Source organism: Phalaenopsis equestris, unplaced genomic scaffold (assembly GCF_001263595.1).
Source record: "Phalaenopsis equestris unplaced genomic scaffold, ASM126359v1 Scaffold000807, whole genome shotgun sequence".
Lineage (NCBI taxonomy): Eukaryota > Viridiplantae > Streptophyta > Magnoliopsida > Asparagales > Orchidaceae > Phalaenopsis > Phalaenopsis equestris.
Genome location: NW_018165247.1, coordinates 278,176 through 288,670, shown reverse-complemented (window position 1 = coordinate 288,670; position 10,495 = coordinate 278,176).

Sequence of the window (10,495 nt, the reverse complement as noted above, 5' to 3'; positions counted from 1 at the left end):
ATAAAACATTGTATATATATATATATATAAGTATATATATATATATTTACAAACTAACTCCCTATCAAGCTAAACAACTGAATTCCCATTGTCAAGAAGAAACACAATCTCAGCAACAGGGCATAACAATTCATGTCCACACCCACAAGTCCAGCAATCATCTTTGCACTCTGAGATAAAGGATTTGAAGCTTGTCCCCCTGAGTTAGTAGCTGTAGGGAGGGGGAGAGAGTTGTGGACACTTCAGGATGATCAGCATGAGCACCTTGTATAGTTAGATAATTAGCAGGCCTATTAGCTTCCCTATACACAAAAGAGAAATGATTTTACTATATATATATATATATATCTAACTCTGTATATATCCAGCGTGTATATATAATCAATCCCTACAATGAAGATAAGGGATGGATAAGCTGTCCCCATGTAGTAGGAGAGTTAAATGAGTAGGAGGTATAGTCCTTACAACAATCTCTTCAATTTCCTTCCAATTTACTGCCAAACTATGTGCTGGATTGTTGCCTACTCTAAGGATGTGTTGAAAATTCACTTCAACATTGATCAACAGAATCTTGATATTATTAGTCCACCTAACAATATTCCACGGGCAGCTTCTTCATGATTCAACATTCTGATACAGCTGATGGAATTAGACTCTACCACCAATTTTGTGATGTTGCAATGATTGGCAAGGCAGATAGCCCAATAAAAGGCTATCATCTCATTTTCAAGTGCATCATTAGCCCAAGTTGGAGAAGAAAAGTAAAAAATGCACTTCCTTTGAGAGTTCCTAATGATTCCTCCCACACTAGCAGCCTCCTCAGAGAAACGTCCATCAGTATTGGCCTTCAACTACCCTTTAGGGGGGGTCCAAAGGACCAAATTTGGCTTGCTAAACTTCATATTTTTCTCATTAGGCACCCAATTCTGGAAAACATTGGGAAAATTCTGATATTTTATAAGTTTTTGCAAATAGGAAGTATAATTCAAAGCCACAGCCTTTTCCATAGGTTTAATGTTGTCATACTTTACTTGGTTTCTATACATCCAGATGAACCAGGCAACAAATACATCCAGATGAACCATGCAACAAAACATGGAATGATCGTCAACTTAGCTTCCAACCATTCCTTCCAACACCCCAAAAAATATTGCCTGCTGACTTTCAGAGTATCAATGATGAGATGATTCAACAGATCAGTTCAAACTCTTTGGGAGAAACTGCAAGAAAAGAACAAATGTTCCAGACTTTCTTCAGCCTTACTGCATAGCCAGCAGCATGAGGGTCCCCTAAGCCCCTTCATCTTCAAAATATCATCACTAGGTAGTAAAGATTTCCAAAGCCTCCAACAAGAAAAAGACATGGAAGGTGTTAACCACTTTCCCCAAATAATTTTACCCCACATGACAGGTTGCCATTGATATAATTTTTGGAAAATATAAGCTGAAATTTTTGGTGAGGAAGCCTATCTAGTAATGATTCTATCTTTTTGTGCAGGATTGATTTTAGTTTTCTTAACCCAATACATTTGCTCTTCAGTTAAGATGGTAGCCAACAGATTGCAATTCCATTGATTTTCAGTCCAGAATTCCTTCACCTTTGTCACATAGTTTGGATTAGAGGTGTTCAATCTCTCCCCATTCCAAACCCATTTATCTAGCCAGAAGTTTATTTTTCCTTCTCAAAGATCCCAAATAAATAGATCCTCAGCTTGATGTCTGACCACCAATATTTTAGTCCACAGCCTGAAATCACCCACTTTCTTCTTAGCCAGGTTAGGATGTACTGCCCTGTAGTACTTCCCCTTCATAAACATTGCCCAAAGACTACCTTGGGCTCTAAACTTTATCCAAAGTTTACAAAGATTGATGACACTGAGCTGCCAAAAATCTTTAAAGCCTAAACCACCTACATGTAAAGGCTTACACAGTTTTTGCCAATCTAACCAATGAAACTGTTTCTTCTGTCCAGCCCACATAAATTCATTAAAAATTATGCCTAGCCTTATTTGAGTCCCCTTCTTCATGAAGAACATCTAAAGAGTATAGGAATGGATGGAAGTTAAGATGCTTTTAAGAAGGGTGATCCTACCTTCATTTGAGAGGAAGTAATTGGTCCAACATTACAGCTACTTCTGAATTTGATCAATAACAACATTGAATTGAGTTTCCTTGATTCTCCCTTTAATTAATTGGACACCAAGATAGTTGAATGGTAGAGAAGCCATGCTAAACCCAGTGTGTTGTGCAATCCATTGCTTGATCTGTGGAAGAGTTTGTGAGCTAGTAAAAATTTGACATTTTTGTTTGTTAAGATACATACCAGATGTACTTTGGAAGTGCTTAAGTCCTTGAAAAAGAGACTTCACAACATTCTTGGTAGCCTTAGAGAAAATAATAATATCATCTGCATAGGACAAATGACTCACACCAATGTTGGATCTATGCTGATAGGCCAAATGAGAAGAGGAGACAAACATTTGATTTAGAAGCGTAGAAAGGTAATCCATAGCAAGAATAAAGATAGTTGGTGAAAAAGGATCTCCTTGTTTAATTCCCCTATAAGCATTGAAGAAACCTTGGCTCTTGCCATTGATTAAGATAGAGTGGTTGTTACAAATAAGCCATCTTCTTATCAGATTGATAAAGGCCCCAGAGAAACCCCTAGCATTTAAGGTATACAAGATAAAATTCTAGTTAATAGTATCATATGCCTTTTAGATATCTAATTTCAGAATGAGATTGCTTCCTCTACATTTTCTAACAAGGACCAGCAACAGCTCCTGTGCCAATAGAATGTTATCAGAGATTTGCCTGCCTTTCAGAAAATCCACCTGATTATTGCTGATAAGTTGCTGAAGGTGAGGTTGAAGCCTGTTGCTAATTATCTTGCTAATTACTTTAGAAATGACATTTGTTAGATTGATAGGTCTGAAATCACCCCACCTTACCCTGCTGGAATTTTTGGGAATCAAAGTTATAGTGGAAGCTGTAAAGTATCTAGGGGGATCAATACCCTTAAAAAAGCTTTGTACAGCATCAACAAACTCCCCACAGATGATATTCCAAGTAGCCTTATAAAGTTTTGCAGTGAAGCCGTCAGGGCCAGCCACCTTATGATCATCTATAGAGTCCAAGGCAGCCTTAATTTCTCCTTCCAAAGAAATAGTATTTAGATCCAAACTTTGGACATATTCATTACAATCAGAGAAGAGTTCCATCTTGATCTTAGCTCTTGAAGTAGACTGCTCCTTAAAGATATTGTGGAAGTATTTTACAGCATCTTGGGAAAAAGTCTCATCATCAGTCAATAACTTGCCAGCAGAATCCTGGATAGATAAAATTATGCTTTTTTTCCTTCTAAAGTTAATGCAAGCATAGTAAAACTTGTGTTTCTATCTCCTACAATAAATCTGGTAACAACAGCCTTTTGCTTCAGAAAACATTCAGTATAGGTCATTTGCATTAACAGCTCTTCAGTAGCTTTATGAAGTTCAGCTTCAGAATTCAAACCCCTTTGAAAGCTCTTTTCCATGTTAAGAACTTTACTTTGGCCATTAGTCAAGTTCTCATGTACATTACCAATAGTGTCCCAATTCCACTTCTTCAGATGTGCTTCCACCTTCTTCTGGAGTTTCCACAGTTTATTCCATGGATTAGTATCTACTTCAGACCTCCAAACCTTATCAACTTCTTCAACAAATTGACGATGTAGAGTCCACATGTTTTGGAATCTGAATGGAGCTTTATTTGGCCTTTCAGCATTTTGGATTGTACACAGAAGAGGTCTGTGGTCAAAACCTGCTATAACCAAATGATAAATGATAGTAAAGGGGAAGGTTTGAACCCATTTAGAGTTATCTAGCATTCTGACCAGTCTTTCCCACATGGAACCCCTTCTCCAAGTGAAATCTGGAACTTGATACCCCAAATCAAATAGTTCAGCCTCATAAAGAAAATCATTGAGTCTATTCATTGCAGAAACAGTAGGTGGTCTACCACCTCTTCTTTCATTGAGAGAGGAAATACAATTTAAGTCACCCCCCAAAATCTAAAACGAGTTCACAGATTGCCGAATTTGAATTAGATCAGTCCATAAGGTGGCTTGATTATTAGCAAGACTACTATCATAAATGAAGGTGGCATAGCCAACTTGAGCTCCAATATAGAATTGTATGTGAATAAACTGGTAATGATTTAACAAAACATACCACTGAAGTTCGGCTCTAGCAAAGAGCCAAATTTTATTATTAGAATTAGAGAAATGATCAAATTGAGGGAACTTTTTCTGAATTTTTTGGGCATTTTTAGTAACCAATGGTTCTAGAATGGAAAAACACCACACTTTATGAACTCTCACCAAATTTTTTAATCTCTTGAGAGATGAGGGGTGAGCAATACCCCTAATATTCCAAACTAGGAACTTTTTCATTGAGAGAAGCATTGAGAGAAGGTCCTCCCTTCCCCCCTAGTCCTAGGATGGTGATCTATAGTGGATGGGCCCTCCATAGGTTGTTTAAAATTAGACTTGCCTTTCTTCTTCTTATTACTTCCTTAAACATGCCAATCTTAAGTTAAGACATCTGTCAAACTATTAATTGTGTGATCTTCAATGCTAGTTGGGTTAATGCTTAGCACGCTGTCATCTTGTGTTATATTTCCCTTTAAATTATTGTTAATACATATAGCTTCCTCCTGCTCCCCAACATTATTATTGGGCATAATCTCAATTGTATTATTTGCATCTACAGCAGTAGCATCAGCTCTACCAGCCAATTCTCTTACAGCGGTCTCTGCTGGCCAAGAAGTAGTAATTTTGTCCCCTGAAGTTCTTCTTTTAGGTGGAGGATTCTTTAAGTTCTTCTTTTAGGTGGAGGATGTAGTCTATAACACCTCTCCACATTATGTCCAAACATTTTACAATGTTGGCAATATACTAGTTTTTGTTCCACAACTATCTTCTGCCAGAATCCTTCTTCAGTAGTTCCAATCCATACTCTTTCAATATAAGGCAAGGTAATGTCCCTTTCTACCAGAACTCTAGCTCTAGCTGGTCTAGCCACATTAAAAGTAGGAGCATCAATTTTCAAGGGGCAACCAAGCACTCTACTGATGCTGAACAGTACATTTTGATGGAAATATTGAATAGGTAGGTTAGGGAATTTGAACCACATTGGAACTACAGGAGGTTCCTTTGTAGGATCAAACTCACGTGTCCACTTCAATAATTTCATTGGAACACCATTAATGATCAAAGTTTGTTTTGCAAAAACCCTTGCATAATCTTCTTCATTAAATAAAGAAATTAACAAGTTCCTTCCATCTATTAAGCTCAGCGTCCATGCTCCTGTCAGTTTCAAATCCTCAAAAAACATTCTTACCAAGTCCATCTTAGGGTGGCCATACTAAAATTTGTCAACTAGAGTAAACTTAACTGTTTCATTGAGCTCATTGATTCCCTGAGGAGAGAAGATGATGATAGGTTCCCCTTCCTTCAATTCTAAGGGATTGACAAAAGGGCAAACCCCCTTCCCAGTAGCAGCATCATGAAGACATTGTGGGAAAACCAAATGATCAAAGGATTTAGGTACTTCAAAATCTTCCAAAACAACTTCAACAAAAGTAGCCTTGGTCCATTGGGCATTGGTATCCACATCAATGGGGAAAGCCATTGAGGACACCAGACAAAAAACCAAAGGGAAAAAATAGGGATTGGAAAACTTCCAATCAGCAAAAAAACCAAAACTCAGTAAGTGGGAGAAAAAATCAGCAGAACCCCAAAAATCAAGCACAGCAAAAAACACAAAAACCAGCAAAAGGATGAAAATACCAAGCCAGTCCAAGGCCAAAACCCCTAATAGATAAAGTAGAGAACAACAACAAGTTCGTCAAGGCAATAGAACAGTAACAAGGTTCAAAAGAGGTCTTCCTGGGCAAAACCAAAACAAACTCCACAATCCACAGGGACCCCTTGAAGAGAAATCTAGCTTCTTCACCTAGCTCCACAGCACCTCCAAGAAGCTCCACAATGATGTATCTCGCACCACTTTCTGTTATGGTAGGTGAAACTAGTTATATATATATATATATATATATATATATATACATGGTGGTGGATGAGGAAGGTGCTCTGCTAGGTTTCAGCAAGAATGATGTCTCCCTAGCTTGGTTCGGCTTGGTGGTTGGTGGTAAGACGAGTGCTTGGTATCTCTCTGGTGGCTCCCTTTGTGTGTGTTGTGGTGGAACTGCTTCAGACCCTCTTCCCGGGCTCTATAATTTTCAAACTTACACTTTGTTACCGTTACATTACTTGGTACCCTGGTGCCAAGAGTGAATCTACCAAGCTTTATGATTGATCCTTTGCCAATAGTTTCTGAACTAAATGTGTAGTGGACTAAAGCTACTTATGCTGGTGTTGTGGGAAAGGGGCAGGAAAACATCACTAATGCTAATTGTTTGGTGTTTCCAAAAGAACTTCATGATGCTGCTTTTGGTAAGGAACCTTGCCCACTATTTAATTCCATAGGGGTTTAAGAAGGGTAACCTGCCATTTTCTACAAGAATGAAGAACTACAAACCTTGAAGGCTTACTACAAGTTCATTTTAATTGGCAAGTTCCAGTTGGGTCATCCCAAGATGGAAACTGTTAAAGGTTCTTTGAAAACTTCCCTTTTATAGGGGCTTGGAAAGTGGGACGAGTGGGTGGCCACCATATTATGATTAAGTTTGAGTTTGAGGAGACTATGTAAGATTCTTTCCAAAACAGACAATTAATTTGGAGGGAAGCTCAATGAAGATAATCAAATGGACACCAAATTTTGACCCAAGCAAAAAACCTCCCAAAGTCCTTATTTGGTTCAAGCTCCCAAGCCTGCGTTTTCATTTCTTCAACCACAAAGTTTTATTTAATATTGGACTGGCTTTGGGTAGACCATTGAAGATGGATGTACCCACATTACCTTTTCTAGACCTTCGGTGGCAAGAATATTGGTGGAGAGGACATTACATTGCCAATGGTGGAGGAAATTTTGTTGGGAACTATTGATAATGGTATTTGGCAAAAAATTGTAATGGAGCAAAAGCCCTACTACTGCCCTCATTGCAGGATGTTTGGACACACTCAAGATAGATGCTGCATATTACACCCCCTGCTAAACCCAAGCCCACAGGTCCTTATGTGGAATTACCCCCACCTACAAATCCTTGGTCCTCAGATATGGTTGCTAAACATATGCTTTCTAATGCAATTCTGGATAATAATAGTAGGGAGGTTCTTGAGGTGGTGCTTACACCATCTCAACATCTTTTGGTACAACCTAAACACACAAAAGGTGTTTTTGAAGTTAGAGCAAAAGAAATTTCGATGGAAACTGTTGAACCTACTCAAATGGGACATTCTGTGCAACATTTGTTAGTCAACACCCATCCTAAGATGAGAACTTTGGTGGCAGTCTCTACTGCCCCATCTGAACATATAGAACTTTCTGTTGGAATGCTAACTTAAATGAACAAATTCTTGGAGATGAACTGACAAATACAAAAATCAAGAAAAAAGAATATGGTTAATGGGGAACTCCAAAAACTTGAAGCAGACTCTTCTTATGTGAATACTAAATCCTCTTTGGGGGAATTACCATCTAGGACCAGACAAGGGAGAGTGAGGTTCAGATCCTAACCCTCCCCACATGGTTAATTTTCTCTGCTGGAACATTATGGGAATATCTAACCCCCTCTCCATTGAAAGACTTATCCATCTCAATAGGAAACACCAATAATGGTGTATTTCAATTTTGGAACTATTGGTTCATAAAAACCCTAAAAAATTGTTTAAGAAATTCACTGGTTTCACCCATTTCTCTAACATCAAGAATAAAATTTGGATATTTTGCAAGAAAGAGATAACCTAGGCTGTCTTGATTGATAATCCTCAATTTGTCCATTTATCCTTTCTAATGAATGGCTGATGTGCCCCTAGTGCGTGTTGTTTTTCTGCGTGTTTCATGTCAATTCAATTCCCCTGAGACGGTGCCAAAAACTTGAGCCGACCCATAATTAAGCAGTAATTTAGCTTTCAAAAGATGACAAAAAAATTGACCCAATTTATATTTAGCAGCTAATATACAAAATTAAAATATTATGAAATATAACAAATAATTCACACACTATGGGTTTTACGCAGCACGTTTCGCTTCAAGTAATATCGGATTTTTTGATTAAGCTCCAAATTTTGATCCCTTGAGGAAGCGAGTAAAGATATCCTTAGTCAGATTCCAGTCTACTACTATTAGTCCTTAGTTTGAAATGTTGATTAAAATGGTGTTTTATCTAGCAACTACTCCTAAATGCGAATGTTAAATGTAAGGATAGTAACTATTCCTAAATGTAAATATTAATTGTAAAGATAACCCTTTTTGAATGAGTTGGTTTGGAGAATTTTAAGATGTTAAAAACTACTATTCTTATGTAGCAAATTGAATAATGTAAAGGAATGAGATACATTAAATATTATATGTGTCAAATAGGAGCAATTTTAATTCTCCACCTTGATTCAGTGTTATAAAAAATCATTGGCTAATCTTAGATTTAGTCCCTAAATCCATGGATAGGCTAAAAGAATACTGGCTCCCACTCTAGAGCTCCAGCTTTCCTTCCTCTGAAGGCTAACTCTCGCTTTAAATTTTAAACACTATGAACAAATTATGGAATTTTAGTCTGTCACTCTAGAAATCTCCAATTCTACATTTTTTAGTCTGTCACTCTAAAAATCTCCAATTCTACATCTCTACATTTAATAAATTATATTTCCTTATTTATTTGCATTGAATAACATGAATGAAATACTCCTTCATGAACTTAAATGTGATTCTCACTCTATTGTAGAACTCATACTACATTTTCCAGATCTTATGTATCACAACATATTTTAACAATACAATTGGTCAGATTTAAAAGTAAATTAAGAGCAGAGTTGAAAAACCGTCATAATTTATAATTAAAGCATCTTCTAGCAAGCATCCCAACATCCTAAACATGAATCCTACTCATTGCAAAAGAAAATTAAAAGGAAAATAATTACATAATCTTCTCATGTTATTTCCACTCATGCCACTACTTCATATCAAAGGAAAAGAGTAAAGAGAACTACTCATAAAGCACGAAGAAAACACAACAAAAAACTTCATTAAATGAAAGCAAATCCACTAGATAAGTGTTTAAAAAATCATAAGACAATGAAGAACATAATACTTAGTTTTTTTCCCTTGAAAGAAAGATGAAAATCTCTCCCAAAAAGTCTCCCGTTGATCCATGCAATGCTAGAACATTCCCTTACTGATTCTCTCAAAATCCCTTCACCAATCTCTCCAAAAAAGTAGAAATCTACATTTCTACTCCTATTCTAAGACCTCTAAACATTCTCTACATTTTTATACTCACACACACCACCTTTTCTGACATAAAAGCACTCTATCAAAGTGTAGGGACAAATTTCCCAAGAGATGCCTCAAGCAACCTTCCAAAAAGCGTCCAAATATATTGAAACTTCTAGAAATTTACCTAGGATCGAGTCCAAACCAACTCGGGTGCTGTCGGCACCGTTTGGGTTGCTTTGGGTGCCATTTTGGCGTTATTTTCTACACTCTAGTACTGTCAGCGCTGAATCTGGCACCGTCGGCGCCCACCCTGTGCAGCTCCACCATTTTGCTTCATTTGGCTCGGTTTTAGCTCCATTTTGTCCTATTTTAGTAGTGTTGCGTTCCTAACAGATAGACCTACAAAATAATCATAAAAAAACAATTTTTTAAGTTTAATTTCATTTGCAAATGTGTGAGAATTGTAAAAGAGATTAAGCATAGAATGACATATCGAAATGTGTCAGGACAAAATTTTCTTTCTTGTTCGTTTTTACTCCAAATTACACCGTTTTTTCTTCTTTTTCTCCTGAATTCCATTTCAATCCCCTGAAACATTGTCCCTAAAATAAAAAATATACAAAATACTTTCCTTTAAAGTGCAATATCATTGAAAATCATCAAGTATAGGCATTAAAAGCATATGAAAAACTGAACCTTTTTTAGGTGTATCAAAATCCCCTAAACTTAAATGTTACTTGTCCTCAAGTAACCATTTTACTACATAAAAATATGACTTATGGTACAAAGTTTAACTTCTAAATCTCTATAATTTGGTCTACTAAATATAATAGCACAACTTAAGAAAAATTTTTAACAAGTCAAAACTATAAGTGTAAAAATATTTAGTACTCAAGTCTAAGATTTCTGATTCTCTAACAAATACAATTTGTCATATTAAAGTTACTTATAAAATTCATATGAAAAAGAACTTCATGTGATCTTTATTAGTAAGGATGCTTAGTAATATCTATAATCTTAAAATTTTCTCAAGTCTTATACTTTAAAAAGATCAAATGTAGAACCAATTTATGATTAAGCACTAATCTCCAAGCTTCTCCCTCCTTAAGCTTCTCCTCACATAAT